The 17,325-nt window shown below is 39.7% G+C and overlaps 1 protein-coding gene across 3 annotated transcripts in view; it reads right to left on the bottom strand.

Annotated features, from left to right (window-relative positions):
• Positions 1-17,325, bottom strand: part of LINGO2 (leucine rich repeat and Ig domain containing 2) — a 525,499-nt gene that overhangs the window by 164,373 nt on the left and 343,801 nt on the right. Inside the window, exons 5-6 of one of the 3 annotated variants that reach the window (XM_074532869.1) lie at positions 12,117-12,159; positions 672-829 (exon numbers count right to left, since the gene is read on the bottom strand). The gene's annotated coding sequence lies outside the window, so the exon portion shown is untranslated. Of the gene's footprint in view, positions 1-671; positions 830-12,116; positions 12,160-17,325 lie in introns of those variants that run through there. The other 2 variants (XM_026796134.2, XM_026796135.2) reach the window with 2 other exon arrangements.

Here is a 17,325-nt window from a genome sequence, read left to right as displayed (position 1 = left end):
GCATAGTTTTCAAGATTATTACTTGATAAAAGTTACAGCAACATACAGAAAAAAAGATACAAAACTGTTCTTGATCTTCCCCCTGCCTAGTGAAACATCCATCAAAATCAGATAAGACAGACTGACTTTTGGCAATGTTTTAGTGCATCCTTAGCACATTGCCTTATCTTAGGTCAATTGGTTTCTGCAGGTTATTCTAAGAAATGAGATGGATTGTTTAAATAGGAGTCTCAGAGATGAAAGACATTTCTCAGTATCTAATAATAAACCAAATATAATGGTAAAATAAACAGAAAATCAGCCGTAAAATTCATACATGTAACAATTTTTTAATAAAATAACGTACATAGATGCCACTAAACTCTGTTAACTGAATTATTTTCATTTTTTTATTGCTCTCACAGTGGCTATATGCTATTGGGTGTAGAGTTTCTTCTTGCTATCAAAATGTAAGGAAATAACTCTGTCTCCTTTTGTCAATTTTTTTTTTCTCTAAAGAAAAGAGTTTACAAAATAAAGAGCTGCTCAGAATAAAAATTGTGAAAGTCATTTGCATTTGTGATTGCGAAATAGATTTTTTTGGACAGAAGGTGCACTGAGATAGAACTTGCAATTGAAAAAATCTGAAATCTAACAATAAAAAAGAGCCTAAACTATTTCAATAGACTTACCTGTTTAATTCTCTTAAAAGTCCAACACTTCTTCTTCACTCCACAAATCTTTAAGCCACTGGGTGAAGTCAAAATACAGCACTTGATTATAATAATCCCAGCCTCTCATGGACAACAGCATCTCTCAGGACACCACACTCATAATGCCTGAAACAGACCTGGAAAATGCAAATATTCTTACATTTTTATAGAAATATACTTAACCATGCCCTAGTATAAGGAAATACAAGCACTTTATCAATGGCTACATTATAAAGGAGTATAAAACCATCAATATCACTTGGTGAACAAGACGAGGACTGAGAAGCTCATGTTCCAGAGAACAAACTTTAGCTGAGTATATGCAATGCTGTTGCACTTATTGATTCATTAAAACTCTCAGGAATAAGAAATAGTATATTTGTTTTTTTTAAAAAATAGCAGATTTTCAGACATAGACTTGTAAGTCCTTTCTCATTTGAATGTCAAAAATAGTATCTTCTTCTGAGCAAATCAGAATCTTATCTGAGAAAGGTCATGGAAATATTTCAGTACAATTGTAGTTAGTTTTTCCACGAGAGCTTTGCTGAGTACCATTTTGTTGAATATCTTTAATGGAGAATTGTACCATCCAACCGGATGATGCAATGCAAACTGATAGCAATAGTAGGCTCTTCTCTTTACTAAGCAAAACGAATAATCAGGTGGTATATTGAAAGATGTTTGCAACATTAATCTAGATCTCGGCTTCTGTACAGTTGCAATATTTCTTGAAGAAATTTGCTACCCTTTAGAAGTACCTGCCAGTAATTCACAGAATCACATAATGACTTCTGCTTAAGGAACTAATGAGGAATGTCCCTGGAAAAGGGCTTTTCAAGTCACTGGAGTCAGTCAATTCTGGACACCTTTTGAGCACCACCTCCAAAGGGCACAGTAACAGGCAATTCCAAAGTGTCAGAAGTCAAGTAAGCAGGACAAAAGGCCAGCCTGCCTATCAGGGATCTTCTTTTGAAGATAAGGCAAAAAAGGAAGGCTTAAGTGAGATCAACATCAGGTAGCGTGGGAGGAATACAGAAATGCTGCTTACCACTTTAGGGAAAAAATTCATTCAAAAATAGTTCATAGAGCTAGCTGATTTCTTTGCAAACCCTCTCTTGATGAGTTTTTGAATAGTCTTGGGAATCTGGAGAAGTCCCAGCTGACAGGAAGCTGAGGAACATTCTTCTAATCTCTAAAAAGGGCCAGAAGAATGAGACTGGAAAATACAGGCTTGTCAATATCACTTCACTCCCTGGTAAGGTTATAGAGAAAACTATTCTGGGAGAAACTGAAAAACTAAATGGAACCTGAATGACAGCACAGTCACCAGCATGGCTTCTTGAGGGGAAAGTCCTGCTTGTCAAACCTTTTTTCTTTTTATGACAAGGTAACCCACCTAGCTGATCAAGGGAAGCCAGTTGATATAATCATTTTGTATTTCAGTAAAGCTTTTGATACTGTGCCTCACAGAAACTTTCTGGACAAAACAGCCAGAGCACAGCTGGATTAACACATCCTGAGATGGGTGAGCAATCACAAGTCTGTGTGTCTTGCTTACAGGTCAGGCAGAAAGGATTACAGTGAATGGGGTGACATAAGACTGAGGAACTGTCATTGGTTGCCTTCCACAGGTCTCCATCCTCAGTGCTCAACAACTTCATTAGCTGTGTGGACATAGGACTAGAAGGGATTCTAAGTAAGTTTGCAGTTGATACAAAATTGGGAGAATCTGCTGACTCTCCCTAAGTCAGGGAGACCCTGCAGAGTGACTTGGACAAATAGGACTGCTGGGCAATCATCCCAAATATGAAGTTGAACAAGGGGAAGTGCCTGGTTCAGCACATGGGATTGGTCAATCATGGGTTTATGTACACAACAGGGAATGAGATACTGGAAAGCAGTGCCATGGCAAGGGACCTGGGAGTCCTGGTTGGTGGCAAGTTGAACATGTGTCAGCAGTGCCCTGGCAGCCAGGACGGTCACTTGTGTCCTGGGGACATCAGAAACAGCATCATCAGTGGGTCTCTGCTCTGCACTGGGGCAGTGTCACCTTGAGTCCTGGGGGCACCTTTGGGTGCCACAGTGTAAGAAAGATGTAAAGCCATTACAGAGTATCCAAAGGAGGTCAAAAAAGATGGTGAAGGGCCTTGAGGTAAAGACATATGAGGAGAGGCTGAAGTCACTTGGCCTGTTCAGTCTGGAGGAGACTGAAGAGAGAGCTCATTGCAGTTACAACTTTCTCATGTGGGGAAGAGGAGCAGCAGACACTGATCTCTTCTCTGTGGTGAGCAGTGACTGGACACAAGAAAATGACCTGAAGTTGTGTCAGGAGAGGTTCAGGTTGGATATCAGGAAGACGTTTTCACTTGAGGGTATCTGGGCACTGAAGCAGGGACCTCAGTGAAGTTGATCAGACAGAGTTCAAAAGCTTTTGGACAATTCTCTCAGGAACAAGGTGTGACTCCGGTGTATGCCCTGTGCAGGGCCAGGAGTTGGACTTTGACAATCCTTATGGGTCCCTTCCACCTTGGCATATTCTGTTATTTTTGGATTTATGTTGGAAGAGAACTCTAAGATCATAGACTCCAACCTATGATTGATCTAGACCATACAACCAATGCCATGTCCAGTCATTTCTAGAATACCTGCAGGAGTGGCATCTCCACCACCACCTCAGGCAGTCAGTTCAAATTCTTACCAACCCCTTCTATGACATAAAACCTCAACCTTACTGGGAGCTATTCAAGGCTACATTCTCTTGTTTTGTCACTGGTTTTCTGGGGTAAGAAACTTGTCACTGGTTTTCTGGCAAAGCCCTGTCTTTCCCCTATTTCCTTTCATATACTTGTAGAGAATTATAAGGTCTCTCTTGAGCTTTCATTTCTTTGGGGTAAACAACCCCTACTCTCTCAGACACCTCATATGACTCAGAATTCAAGTGGACCTTTCTGCTACATTCTAGCTGTTTTTTTTCAGAGCTTGAACTACAGTGCACCTACCTCTTTCACTAAAAGGATGAATAATTTAGATAAGTTTACTTAATAAAGCTGTTTTACCATCTGTTCTCTGTCACTGAAATGTTTGGACCAATGAACAGATATCATGGAAAATACCAAATGGCACTCAGATAAGGTAAGTTCATCCAGGTGATACACTGATTTATGCTTTCCTTAAGAGCCCCAAATTGTTATTTCAGTCCTTGTTGAGATTTAAAGAACACTGCTCCTAAACATCTCAAAAGTTCTGTATGTTCTCCTTCCATGAATGTTGCATATGGTTTTTAATAGAGAGAAGGAAAACATGTGTACAGAAGTGTTAATTCCATGCATATGTACGTATGATAAAAAGAAAACATTCTATCTGCATTGAGAAACATCTGAAAGAAAATTACAGTAAAATTAGTTTTGCAAATATTTCTAAAGTTAAAATATAGTATGGCTTCCAAGTAAATTAAAGCCTTCAGCCTACATTTAACCTGCAGCAACTGAAGTAAAATGAATGAATCAAAAGAGAAACTGTTGTTCAGCCTTCATCAGTCTTTGCCCAATTTGGAAGTGAGAGTTCAGTGCATCTGAAGCATGATGCATTTCCACCAAAAACAAAGTTCCAAGCCAAAAAAAATTTATCATCCATGACTTCAAATGGAAGAGAAACTAATACCCATGGTTTTAGGATCGTACTGGGCTAAATGATCAGAAATTACAGTATTGTTTTCATCATACGCTAGGCGAGATGAATGCAGGAAAAGATAAAGATTAGTGGAACATACTTTAAAAATCAACTGAATATGTTGCATTGAGGTGCTGGTGGGTTTTTTTTCCATCTAATCCAGTGCATACAGATCAGTCACTGATTGATGCCTGGGTCTCCATTGTCCAACACAGAGCAGAATTTTACTGAAATTGAGGAATGAATACACTAATATTCACACTATCATAATAAATCTACTGTGGAACTCAAAATACATGGGAAAGAATTCTTTATCTTTGCTTGTAATTTCCATCATAACACCTCCTGTGGAGCAGCAAGAAATTTTTCTCCAGAAGCATAATATGACAGACACCTAAAGGAGTATAAACAAAAAGTAAAGATTTTATGAGCATCTTCCAGAAATGCACTGGAAAATTTTATTCATAAAATCTTCAGAATATGTTGGACTGTGTATATTGAAAGTTAAATACTCCAAATATTTTTTAAAACTGTGTGATATTTCTGCATCTTATAGGAAATAAATTAACTAAGATTTCAGATTTGGATACATCCAAACTATATGATCAATTTTGATCTTTAATGTAAGTAACAAAGGCAGAAGGTAATATGAGGGATAAAGTTTCTCCAGAAACTAGAATTTGATAATAGCATACACAGGGGACATTCTTGAGTCAGAAAAAGATAAATTGGGCTGAAATGGTCAAAATGAGAACTGATGACTGACCTTAATCATTTACTTCTCTAAAGTGATAGCATGGAAGATAAAAATTTTCAGTTCCCTTGAAATTGCAAGATAAAGCTTAAAATTAACAATCAATTGGATAAAAGAATGTGAAAGTAGACACACAGGATGGTAAATGTAGCTGGAATCAGTGGATAAACACACAACGAGGAACCTAAGTGATTTTTGTGGCAAACTTCTGTAACAAAAAAGAACAGTGCATGCCCTAAGAATTGTAAGGCAGGGCCACTTACAGTTTTGGGGGCTGTCAGTGAATAGAACCACCAGAAACTCCTTTACATGACCCTCTAAGACCACAAAAGGAGTTCCAGTAAAAGGGATGAGGTATATAAGTTAGTGCTAGGAAAACTTATATTTATCTATTAGCTAGGAAGTATGTTGCAATGAATGTGTATGGTCCTGATGGAATAAATAACCTCTTGTAAACTTTCATGCACACATTTGAGTAGAGGAAAATCCTCCAAATGTGTCCAGCATTGTAATAAAGAACACCTGCTTTCTAATACCTCATATTGTGTTACAAAGTTTATTCTCCAGCCAATTTTGGTGTCAAAAGAAAAAGAAAACTGCTTAAAATGAGAACAATCTGGAGCAGAAAAATAGACAGGAATGGTGTTTAACCCAGTGAGGGTAGGTATTTATCTCTAAATATCAATAGATGGAGCAGCAGGCAAAATTTCCACTAGTATGCTAACCCAAACCCACACACCTGTGCTAACAAATGGGGGTCCTGTTAGTTCAGGACACCACAAAGGAAGATTCCTTCTTCAGAAAGGCCCAAGGCCATCCTTCCCTGGATTGGAGGGTGAAATGAGGGAAGAGAAAGACAAAGACTATGGACTACATGCAAGACAAGCATTGGCTGAGAGGTATGAAGAGATTTCAATGATAAAACTCATATATGTGGCCACAGGTGGCTTTGCAAGATCTCCTATAAATAATTAAGCTCTGAATACAGAGCATTGAAAAACAAAAAGTCAAGGAAAGTCAAGGATGTTTGATCCTCTGTTTTGCTGATTTGGGCTGGGATGGGATTAGTTTTCTCCCTATTAATTGTATGGGGTTCTGCTTGCATTTGTTCTAGAAACCATACTGATAACCAAGGCATATTTTTGCTACTGCTGAGCAGTGCTATGACAGACACAAGGCTTTTGTTTCTCCTCACCTATGCTGCCAGTGAGGAGGTTGAGGGGTGCACAGAAAGCTGGGAGGTGACACAGCTGAGACAGCTGACCCCAAAAGACCCAAGGGATATCCCATACCACATGGCATCAGGCTCAGCATATAAAGCTGGAGGGAAAAGAGGAAAGGGAGGAGAGATTTGGAGAAATGGTGTTTGTGTCCCCAATTCTACATTAAGCATAGTGGAGCCCTGCTTTCCTGAAGATGGCTGAAGAGCTGCCTGTGGATGGGAAGTAGTGAATGATTTCCTTGTTTTCCTTTGCTTTACCCATTGAACTGTCATTATCTTAATCCACAAAAGTTTACTCACTTTTACCCTTCAGGAGGGAGTGAAGGAGTGGGTATATAAGGAGGGGCTTAGTTGCCAGCCAGGGTTAAACTAAGACACCTGATAAATTATGTTTCATAGGTCAGATCCACCATAAAAATCAACAGAGCAAGAAGATACCAACATAAATAAATGAGGAGCTGAGGTCTATAGAGAAATCCGAGGAAGAAATATTGAGCAATAAAGAGAAACAATGTCATGAGAATTTAGGAGGATTTATATGAATTAATTAAGAATCAACACAAAGTGGGGAAGCAGGGAAACAAAAGAGCAAACTACCTGTGATTTCCCTGGTGTGTATAGTCTGATATTTCCAGAAAAAAACAACTCACCTAGCATAAGACTCAAATTTTGTGTTCATATCCCAGGCACAAGGTTATACCTTGACTACTCAATGAGTTTTAATTTTTCAGAAAAGGAAAGACTGAACAATGATAACATCTATTGCTTGCCAGCAATTTTTGACTCAGAATCCATGGCAGAGCTTTAGATCAGGAGAGCTCATAAATGAAATTTAGATCACTGTGGACAGCAAAAGCAAAAAAAAAATATTTAGGAATTAGATTTCTTGTAATCTTCTGAAGAGTTCTTTCAGCAGACCCACTTGTGTTTACTGTCACTTTTTTCCTTACTTTTTAGGGGAAAAGATGACTGACTTTCAAGGAACACCTCTACAAAGCTCAGGGGTGTTCCATCACCACATACAGAAGTTAAGAAGAATTTGCCTTCAGTAATTTGAAGATGATACAAACCAGGAAGGAGTGGTTGATATATCAGATGGATCTACTGCCTGTTAGAGAGCATTAACAGGCTGGAGTAATGCATGAACAGGAACTTCATGCAGTTCAATCAATGAAAATGCAAACCCCTGTGTCTGGGGAGGAAGGACACTTCCAGCATAAGTTCATGGTGGGGGGTGACTGGCTGGAAACCAGATCTGCAGAGAAGAATCTGGAGTTCCTGGGAGACAAGCTGACCATGCTGCAGCATGTTGCCTTTGCAGCTAAGAGGGTCTGCATTAGCAGAAGTGTTGCTTGCAGATCGAGGCATCTGATCCTTCCTCTCTGCTTTACACCTGGTGAGACAGACTGAGGGGACTGTGCACAGCTCTGCCCTCTCTGAAACAAATGACATGAACACAGTAGAGCAACTTCAGCACAGGGTCACAGAGATGGTGGATCAAAGCTTGTCTTACATGAGTAGTGGCTGACAGTGGCTGGGACTCTCCAGCATGGAGAAAAAGGAGTTGGGCGAATCTTATCAATGTGTATAAATATATATCTGGAGCAACTGAAGAAGATGAAGTTAAACTCTGCACTAATGCCAAGTGGCGAGACAAGAGGCAACCACAAACTGAAATAAATGAAGTTATGTCTAAACATTAAGAGAAGAACAACTGCTGTGATGCTGTTTGAACACTGGAGTAGGTTCCCCAGGAGATTGTGAGGTTGTCATCCTCGGAGATACTCAAAATCTGACTGTACATTTTCCTAAGTTATCTAGTCTAGATGGCTCTGCTTTGAGCAGAGGCCTGAACTAGGCTGTCTGCAGACATGCTTAGCACCCTCATCCATTCTGTGGTTCCATGAAGTCTTATAAAATGAAAGAATGAAAAAAAATAATCACAGCTTCTGTTTACTTCACAGTGCTTTGAGATTCATCAGTGTAAACTCTGTTATAATAACAAAATCTTTTACAACAGCAAAAAAAGAGAAGGTTTATTTTGTCTTTACTTTTCTAAGACAGTGGGTTTCATGGAAGAATATTAGCTGTGACTTTTGAAGTCATGGATATTCAAAAAACTAGAATTTAAATAAAGAATCTGCACAAGAAGGATATGCCACTATATCTAACTCTCCAGAACCCCATTTAAATAGACAGGTTTAATATTTAACATCAATTTCATCCTCTACTTGTTCATTTTTACCATAACTGCATTCCAATTTTTGAAAGTGAACTGAGGTAATACTGGAGAGACAGTAAGGGTAAAGTCTGGAGAATACTTTTAAAAGCATCTTCCCACAGAACAGAGACCTAATAGTGTGCTACTTAGTAGGGGCTAACAAAATCAAACAAGCAACGCATGCAAAATAAGCCTACACATTCTGTTGCATTTCCACCTTCATGGAAACAATATAAATGGCTATGTTTTGCATTTTCTTTGTTCAGGGATGTTCTATTGAAGCAGAATCCAATTTCTGCATACGAGAAACTTCATGATATTACTGGTGACAGCTCTCTGCTATTTCTTTACACCTTGGGAGCTTAGATTCTGTGATGGCCTGAAATTCCACCCAGGTTTGAGAATTGCACTGCTAATTGCACTATTAGCATTTTGCTGGTCTTGCTTAGCAATTTCATAACTGTGCCTAGGTCTCAAAGAAGAAAGAAATGGGAGATGTGGATAACTGCTCTTTGGCTTGTTCTGCATAAACTCCAAGGAGATATTAATCTCTCACTCTATTTTTTTATCATAATTTTTTAATAGTGCTAATGGAAAAAGAGGGCACCATAGCAGGAGTTTCATGTTGCATCTGACAGTATAAATGTTATGGACCATTAATTGACCCAAGGGTTTAACGCGTAAATCAAGAGTTTGGACAGTTAAATGAGACAAAGGGTGGAAAAAAAGAGCTGGCTGAGAGAAAAGCACATGGACATAATATCAGTTCTGACGACTTGCTTTAAATGCTCGTTCTGAATTTTGAGACCTGTCAGTGGGTTAGTGACAGAGTGATTTCAGAGGCAGCACAGCAACAAAACAAAGAAGAAAGGTGAAAGGTGATTGGAACAAAGAATGGGAACTTTAAGAATAGAAAGTACTGTGATGGTGCTATCACAATCCCATACAGATTTGGAGGTCTTTTTGGAGCTATAGTGTACAGTGAAACAAAAGCCAATGTAAAAAAAAACTCAACCGTAATTCAGTAACATCCTGGATCCCAGAAAAAGGACCAGTTTGTTTTCAAGGGCATTCAAAGGATATTAAAAATTCTCACTGTTCTATAACACTAGTGTAATCAGCCTAGAGCAGGAAAAAAGGTGGAGAGAAGGAGAAAAAAGGAAGTGGCGGAAGGAAGGGCTCTAAATCACTGTTGTGTTTAAACTCCAGTTGGCAACTAAATACTCCCTTCCCTTCCCTTCCCTTCCCTTCCCTTCCCTTCCCTTCCCTTCCCTTCCCTTCCCTTCCCTTCCCTTCCCTTCCCTTCCCTTCCCTTCCCTTCCCTTCCCTTCCCTTCCCTTCCCTTCCCTTCCCTTCCCTTCCCTTCCCTTCCCTTCCCTTCCCTTCCCTTCCCTTCCCTTCCCTTCCCTTCCCTTCCCTTCCCTTCCCTTCCCTTCCCTTCCCTTCCCTTCCCTTCCCTTCCCTTCCCTTCCCTTCCCTTCCCTTCCCTTCCCTTCCCTTCCCAAACCTTCCCTTCCCTTCCCTTCCCTTCCCAAACCTTCCCTTCCCAAACCTTCCCAAACCTTCCCTTCCCAAACCTTCCCTTCCCAAACCTTCCCTTCCCAAACCTTCCCTTCCCAAACCTTCCCTTCCCTTCCCTTCCCTTCCCTTCCCTTCCCTTCCCTTCCCTTCCCTTCCCTTCCCTTCCCTTCCCTTCCCTTCCCTTCCCTTCCCTTCCCTTCCCTTCCCTTCCCTTCCCTTCCCTTCCCTTCCCTTCCCTTCCCTTCCCTTCCCTTCCCTTCCCTTCCCTTCCCAAACCTTCCCAAACCTTCCCAAACCTTCCCAAACCTTCCCAAACCTTCCCTTCCCAAACCTTCCCAAACCTTCCCTTCCCAAACCTTCCCAAACCTTCCCTTCCCTTCCCAAACCTTCCCTTCCCTTCCCAAACCTTCCCTTCCCTTCCCAAACCTTCCCTTCCCTAACCTTCCCAAACCTTCCCTTCCCTAACCTTCCCAAACCTTCCCTTCCCTAACCTTCCCAAACCTTCCCTTCCCTTCCCTTCCCTTCCCTTCCCTTCCCTTCCCTTCCCTTCCCTTCCCTTCCCTTCCCTTCCCTTCCCTTCCCTTCCCTTCCCTTCCCTTCCCTTCCCTTCCCTTCCCTTCCCTTCCCTTCCCTTCCCTTCCCTTCCCTTCCCTTCCCTTCCCTTCCCTTCCCTTCCCTTCCCTTCCCTTCCCTTCCCTTCCCTTCCCTTCCCTTCCCTTCCCTTCCCTTCCCTTCCCTTCCCTTCCCTTCCCTTCCCTTCCCTTCCCTTCCCAAACCTTCCCTTCCCTTCCCTTCCCAAACCTTCCCTTCCCTTCCCTTCCCAAACCTTCCCTTCCCAAACCTTCCCAAACCTTCCCTTCCCAAACCTTCCCTTCCCAAACCTTCCCTTCCCAAACCTTCCCTTCCCTTCCCTTCCCTTCCCTTCCCTTCCCTTCCCTTCCCTTCCCTTCCCTTCCCTTCCCTTCCCTTCCCTTCCCTTCCCTTCCCTTCCCTTCCCTTCCCTTCCCTTCCCTTCCCTTCCCTTCCCTTCCCTTCCCTTCCCTTCCCTTCCCTTCCCTTCCCTTCCCTTCCCTTCCCTTCCCTTCCCTTCCCAAACCTTCCCAAACCTTCCCTTCCCTTCCCAAACCTTCCCTTCCCTTCCCTTCCCAAACCTTCCCTTCCCTTCCCAAACCTTCCCTTCCCTTCCCAAACCTTCCCTTCCCTTCCCTTCCCAAACCTTCCCTTCCCAAACCTTCCCTTCCCTTCCCTTCCCAAACCTTCCCTTCCCAAACCTTCCCTTCCCAAACCTTCCCAAACCTTCCCAAACCTTCCCTTCCCAAACCATCCCTTCCCGGAACCTTCCTGGATCATCCCTTCCCTTCCTGGAACTTCCCTTCCCAGAACTTCCCTTCCCGGAACTTCCGGAACTTCCCTTCCCGGAACTTCCTTTCACTTTCCAGAACTTCCCTTCCCTTCCTGGAACTTCCCTTCACTTCCCAGAACTTCCCTTCCCTTCCCTTCCTGGAACTTCCCAGAACTTCCCTTCCCTGGACTTCCCTTCCTTGAACACTTTTCCTTTTCCCCCTCTATTCCTATCCACAGTGCTGCACCAAGCACCCTATTTTATAAAAAAATGGAAAGATGAGGTTCTCAAATAATGAGTTACAGGAACATGACCTTTGATACACGGTCAATCAAAATGAAGGCTCAGTAAAGAAAAGTTCGAAATGTAGAGATTGTATTTTTCTTTCTTTTTCAGACTTCCTGATTTACAAGTGTAAACCACAAAATAGAATAAAACTTATCAGTCTATACATTTTTAAAGCTATTTCATCCGTTTAAGAATGATGACGAATATGACCTGCGACCCACTTGCCAGGCAAAAGAAGAAAAAATACATACATCCCACCTTTTCCATTAGAGAAAAAAATTCTTAGCCTTTGCAAATGTAAGACAAAACCAATTTAATTTTTAACTGTCTTGCAACATATACACAAATAGCAATAGAAGGCATATGCATATTGAGTTGTTTTACTATGGAAATCATAAACAACATACCTTAAAACTTAGAGGGTCCAAGTCCTGGAGACAATCACAGAACCTTTGAAAAGAAAATTCCTTCATTAACACTATTGAAACTAATTCAGTTTAGGATAAAAGTCATTGTCCTCTGAAGGCTTTTGTTCATCACAGTTTTCAAACTCCTTTATTACCTAGCAGCATGCTCCTGTCTGATTTCCAGCTACCTTCAAGAGATGAGTGCAATTTCTTCAGTCCCTCAGTTCCTTTTTTGAGTTTTCCAAGAAGAAGTTTCACTGTGCTATCCAGTCCTCCTCAGTCCAGCCTCCCTTCCTGGATTTACATTCATTCTATATTATGAAGCCTAGCAAGAAACCTTTCTAAAGCAACCATTTTATGAAGTGGGTATCAACTATATTTTGTAGTCCCTCTGCAGCACCGTTTACTGCAGCTGCAGTTAACCAACAAACTGTTGAAGAATAAATACTAATCTCACCGGTGACAGAAAGAAAATACCTAGCACCAACTTCTTACTCGGGTTTTTTGTAATGAAGGAGAATGTAATGACTGGACCTTTGGTTTACCAGTGTCAGCACATTGGACAAAGCACTATAGGCACAGCACTGGGAACAGTTTATTTTGCCAAGGAATACCTTGATAAGCCTTTTCTCATCCTCACTTTTGTTTTGTACATGTTAGGTGAATGTCATCACACACTCATACTCTGTTGTATAATTGGAACATATCCTTTGCTCCTCTGTCTGTGCAGTGATTTCAGAAAAGTAAAAAAAAATTATTTTATTTAAGTATCTTAGCCCTTGAGTTCAAGATATCAAAGCCCCATTGACAAACAGACGATGCCAGCATATTTTTCCTGAGAGAAGATACTTCTGTGGTAGTATGTCCTTGTCATCCCTTGTTCTACCAGATATATATTTATAAATGTATACTTATACTATTGTAGATCTATACAGACTTGCATATGTATGAGTATAGCATGGGCACATATTTTTTTAAATACGGCCTGAAAATATTAGTTTATCCCTCATCCCTTTGAAAATGTCTTAATTCATAAAATATCAAACTTGCCACATCCAATTTTCTGTAAGTGTGAATTTACCTTCCACCATTGAAATATGATAAAGCTATAGTCCAAGTTAGTTACTGTTACTCTATTACAGGGCTTGCCTTATTATGATATAGATAGTAGAAACATCCTATTCGCCCAAATTTCACAGGTTGATATGTTTTATAGCAAAATACACAGTTGTATGGGGATGATCCAAGACATTTTGTTCATGTCACTAAGTGGCCTCTGTAAAAGCAATCCCAGGGGTGTAAGAATCAGAGTAACCTTGTCTCTAAAGCAGTTGTTTTATTGGCTAGCATAAGTAAAAGTATAGCTCCTCACCTTTAACAACATGTCTTGTGTCTTATTAGAGATAAGTTCTGATTTTTTGATGTACCAAAATTATAGTTTTCTCATTAATTATATATTTTTGTGTACAGATAAACATGCCAGCAATTTATTTAACTTTAAAGACACTGAAACTCCTGACAAACATTTTCAATTGCATTAACCTGCATACAAAAAAAGTAAATTTACTCTTTTTATTCTAAAAGTAAATACTTATCTTTAGATAAGTATTGTTGCAGAAGAATAAAATTTAAAAAATACAAAATGAAATGACAACCACCCAAAGTTAAAATTTGCTTATTTGAATCAAGTATCTCAGAAATGAACCTTAAACAAATGCATGAAATTCAAGGAAACAGGACTTCCTTCTAACCGGAATGATTCAGATAAACACACTGATGTTTAAAACAGTATGAAAAAATTCCCTCCAGCTATGAAAAAAAGCACTTGAAGAATGTAATTTTTTAGCTGTAAATTTTAACTTAATAGAATACATGTCTCTATCACATTGTAAGCATAAGAATTATCAAGCTTATTCCATCAAAGCTTTCTTTCTGCTGTACATATGACGGGATTCTGATTTTAAGTGAGTATTCCCAAACAGATCTTTTGCTAATGTTCCTTTCAAAAATCCCACAACTCTTATTTCATGATACTATCTACAAAATGCTTTTCAATCATTCAGATTGAAATGGTGGTTCAGACTTCAGCTGATGTAACAGCTAATGCTAAAAATTATTGTCAACTTGGTTTGTACTTTGCCAAATTCTATACAGAAAAAGATTACCAGTGACCTCACAGGCCCTGATCCTCCAATTACTGTATTTTTGACAATGATATATTTCTTGGATTCTTGACAAAATGACATTGAAGCCAAGACTATCAGCTCCATTAATCACTGATGAGAAAGTAGCTGACATCCTTCAGTGATGACTACACTACATTTCACTAAGGAACAGTACTTGTTGAAAAGTACTTATATTCTGAAACATTTATTTGATTTAAAAAACCCCACAATTTTCATATGCTTAGAACAATCTCACAAGAGACTAACATACTTCATGTACCTAGTCAATTTATTTAATCTCAAGAACTAATTAATTCACTCCCTGGCACAGTTTGTTCAAATGCAAAAATAGGAATCCTGATTTGTAAAACAAAAAGACATACATATATCAACACATCAGGTGGTGGGATTAGTTTACTCCAAGGAGCAATGGGCTCTGGACTGGATTTTCTTTTGTCTGCTAGTTACGATCTAGTCTGCTAGCTATGATCTTATGAGCTCTTAGAAACAAAATTAGGCCATTAGTGGAATTGAGACATTGAGCTTTGCATCAGTGACAGAATAAGATGCACTGTGATGAATCATAAAATATCAAAAATATGATGGTTCAGTTGGTGAAAGAATTTACAGCCTATGGTGTTAGGTAGAAATTTCTCTCAAGGGTTGTCATGTTCTAGTGCTCCCACATTTCAAAGAAGCCGTCATTCTCTGCTGAAAGAGCAGCCTTTTGCAGCAGTTGCCATTTTGCTGATCCTCTGAAAATCTGGAAAGAGTGGTCAAGTTAGGGGGCTTGTGTGCATACACAGTAGAGTGAAGAGGAAAATCAAACTGTAGCTGCTAAAACTTGGTAATTTGTGACCAAAAAATGATGTGGCACGGAGGACAAGAATGCAGAAGAGGATGAACAGTTTGAACAGAACAGGAGTGACAGGACAGAAGGACATAAGGGAGTGAAGTTTCCCTTGGGAATGAGGTACATTGCAGAGTTGTCTTACAGCAATCCATCACTCATGGACATAAGTGCTCAAAGGCCAAAGGCCACCTTGGGGCAGCAGAACTGTGATGGAGAATGGATCCAATATTGGGTTAACAATCATGGGATTGGTACCACTGAATGTATACATAAGGAATCAACTCCTGATGCACCTCTGCATGCACCAGGAAGAGCAGCTTATGGTGATAAGACTGCCCAGTGCACTGTACATTAAATCTTCTGTATTTAAGCACAAGCCAGTGTTTAATTCAGCTCAAGGCATGCAGTAAAATTTTCCCAACCAGAGACTTGTGAATTAGTGGTTGAAAATACACAGATTATTCCTGCGCAATTGACTGGACCATAAACATGATATTTCCACTCAAAGGATGGGTTTATCTCACCCACAGTTATAATATAAAACTAATTTTAATGTGATGATGAAGCTCTTGGAAGTTTCAGGCACACTACAGATCTCTACTGGGGTGTTCTGTGAATATTTATTAAACATGTTTATTTTGGATTAGATTTTCTCATATAAAATCAAAATATATTGTGTACTCAGGTAAGTACTTTTTTATGCATCGTATTGTATGTACCAGAAGGACAATATTAATTTCTCTTAATATAATCTATAGACCTTGCTATCTACACTGAAAATAAGGGAGAATCATCCAACCTGCAATAGTCAGTTGAATGAGCTATAAAAATAAATTTCCTTATCTAAAAACAATTAAGAATGTAATATTGAAGGCACAGTTCTCACAATGACTGAGGTAATTACTAAGCTTGTTCTGTATCTGATAGACAAAGACTTTGAAAGGAAATTAAATCACTGATTTCGTGTCCTAGAGGTAGATGCCAAATGAGATAATATAATTACAGATGAATGAATTTTATCTTAATTTTATAACTAAAAGAATATCTAGCATGCACATTGCAAAAGCAAGGAAAATCAGAAGATTTTGTGTTTACTTAAAGGAATAACAGTGGATATTCACTTTGAGCATACAAAGAGTGATGCAGTCTTGCAGCTACAGGCAATGAAAATTATTCAGCCCCAACGAAATCATCTACATCCACAGGAAGATTTCTCACGAAGTTAAGCATGCATCACCAGGACTCTCTAACAGGAATTAACATCACAACCACAGAAGGAATGCACTGATGGCAGAATGTGCTTAGGAAGGCACATAACCAGCAGATTTCCATGCTGGTCACATCACATCCCTTTTTATTCTGAGCTGCCTTAAAAAGCATTGGCTTCTTTACCCATACAAAAGCCTCCATCATTTCTTCATTCTTAGTGGCAAAGTCACATGCTTCACTGACAGCTGCTTCTCATATTTTAAAAGACCTTTCAAGTGACAATCTGATTGTCACAGGAACACGTACATTTTCTGACATGAGGATGAGAACAATGTAACTAACATGTTGCTACTAAATGGAATAAAAAATTGCTACGTTCCTCTACCTCCTCTACAACTAAAAAATTCCATCTTTCACTAAGAAAATTGAGTCTGCATAGTTCTTGATTTGCTATGGATTGATTTCTGCTGACTTAATCATAGCATTATTACTTAAAAGCCAAAACATGCCTTAGTGCTGGCAACTTTGTATTTAAATCAGGGTTATGGAAAATAAGAGTAATGAACCTCATGGAACTGAAAAAGCATCCAAATAGAAGCAGAAAATGAAGCAAGGTCAAGTCCATCAAAGCAACAGTAGAACTTTTGAAATTCACGGCTTTATCAGAACATGATACGCCACTGTGAACAATTACAGTTCTATGGAAATTTTTGAGAGGACAGTGATGGAAATTTTTCATAATTTCTGCTAAAATTTGTTTGGGTTGTAGCCACAAAACAATACCTGAGGAGCAAAGGAAGAGCAGACCAATTTCTCTTGTGCTGTCTATACTGTGCTTTGGATTATCACAACTTTAATAAAATGCCAGTGCAGGCACAGCAGTGCATTTCAGCCACTAGACAGCAATACATTCAGGAAGGATGAAGGCCTTTAGTGCATGCAGGTGTCCCTTACAGGCAATAAGCTTTAGCTCTTCATGGAA

This window comes from Zonotrichia albicollis, chromosome Z (genome assembly GCF_047830755.1).
Source record: "Zonotrichia albicollis isolate bZonAlb1 chromosome Z, bZonAlb1.hap1, whole genome shotgun sequence".
Taxonomy (NCBI): domain Eukaryota; kingdom Metazoa; phylum Chordata; class Aves; order Passeriformes; family Passerellidae; genus Zonotrichia; species Zonotrichia albicollis.
The sequence above is the reverse complement of the archived record's forward strand: the minus strand, read 5'-3'. Positions and strand labels throughout refer to the sequence as shown.